Source organism: Lithobates pipiens, unplaced genomic scaffold (genome assembly GCF_037356315.1).
Source record: "Lithobates pipiens isolate NorthernLeopardFrog02 unplaced genomic scaffold, aLitPip1_a1.2 Scaffold_47, whole genome shotgun sequence".
Classification (NCBI taxonomy): domain Eukaryota; kingdom Metazoa; phylum Chordata; class Amphibia; order Anura; family Ranidae; genus Lithobates; species Lithobates pipiens.
Genome location: NW_027507871.1, coordinates 2,118,692 through 2,120,687, shown reverse-complemented (window position 1 = coordinate 2,120,687; position 1,996 = coordinate 2,118,692).

Below are 1,996 nucleotides of genomic sequence, written 5' to 3'. Positions count from 1 at the left end.
TAGGGGTGCTGGAAGAAGAAGTACTTACCTTATTTCCCACTCCTGGAGGGTCCCTCTACTGGTGCAGCCAGCCAGGAAATGGGACGGGGCTCTATCTGACTTACTGCAGCTTCTAATGCACATTGTGAGAAGCTCACAGTGTGCGGTGAAGTCAGAGGAAGCAATCTCAGTCCAGGAGAGGAGCTGTACACCTGTGCAAGACTGAAGGGGAGGAGCCGGTACACCTGTGCAAGACTGAAGGGGAGGAGCCGGTACACCTGGGCAAGACTGAAGGGGAGGAGCCGGTACACCTGGGCAAGACTGAAGGAGGGGCCAGGGGATGATATAAAGGTGGTAAACACGGTAAAAATAACTCAGAAATTTGTGTTGAAGGAAAACACTCAGAACTTTCCCTTTAGATGAAAACAGCAACAAATTCCCCGTCATCTGAGACAGCTGGAGATCATCCAGAGGGGGGGGGAAGGGCGACATCCCAGCTTTAGAAATGCCATAAAGATGCCCCCTTCTTCTGCCCCCCGGCCTAGCCCCGCCCACTCATACAATCTCATCAGTGATTAGAAGAGATTGTTTAATACGCTCAATATCTGCACCATGTTTGAAACGATCCTTTACAATCACTTTCATCCTCAGATCCCCCACCACTAGTACAGACTCCCCCCCATTACAGATCCCCCTCCAGTACAAATCACCCCCCCAATACAGATCCCTTCCCTCCAATACAGATCCCCCAGTACAAATCACCCCCCCCCCCCATACAGATCCCCTCCCTCCAATACAGGTCCCCCAGTACAAATCACCCCCCCATACAGATCCCTTCCCTCCAATACAGATCCCCCAGTACAAATCACCCCCCCCATACAGATCCCCTCCCTCCAATACAGGTCCCCCAGTACAAATCACCCCCCCATACAGATCCCTTCCCTCCAATACAGATCCCTTCCCTCCAATACAGGTCCCCCAGTACAAATCACCCCCCCCCCCAATACAGATCCCCTCCCTCCAATACAGGTCCCCCAGTACAAATCACCCCCCCATACAGATCCCCTCCCTCCAATACAGGTCTCCCAGTACAAATCACCCCCCCCCCCAATACAGATCCCACCCTCACTACATTCCCACCCCCTTCCCCCCAGTATAGATTCTGTTCCCAAGTACAGATCTCTCCCATTACAGTTACCCGCCCAGTACAAATCACCCCCCCCCCCCATTACAGATCCTTTCCCTCCAATACAGGCCCCCCAGTATGTACTGGGTAGTAGGAATGTAATGGTATGTATTGGAAGTGATTTATTCCTACACCCCCAGTGTAGATTTGCATACCCTTCCCCAGTATATATTTCCTCCCCCATTACAGATCTTCTCCTCCACTGCAGTTACCCCCCAGTACAAATCACCCCCCCCATACAGATCCCCTCCCCTCCAATACAGGTCCCCCAGTACAAATCACCCCCCCCATACAGATCCCTTCCCTCCAATACAGATCCCCCAGTACAAATCACCCCCCCCCCCCCCATACAGATCCCCTCCCTCCAATACAGGTCCCTCAGTACAAATCACCCCCCCATACAGATCCCTTCCCTCCAATACAGATCCCTTCCCTCCATACAGGTCCCCCAGTACAAATCACCCCCCCCCAATACAGATCCCCTCCCTCAATACAGGTCCCCCAGTACAAATCACCCCCCATACAGATCCCCTCCCTCCAATACAGGTCTCCCAGTACAAATCACCCCCCCCCCCCCAATACAGATCCCACCCTCACTACATTCCCACCCCCTTCCCCCCAGTATAGATCTGTTCCCAAGTACAGATCTCTCCCATTACAGTTACCCGCCCAGTACAAATCACCCCCCCCCATTACAGATCCTTTCCCTCCAATACAGGCCCCCCAGTATGTACTGGGTAGTAGGAATGTAATGGTATGTATTGGAAGTGATTTATTCCTACACCCCCAGTGTAGATTTGCATACCCTTCCCCAGTATATATTTGCCTCCC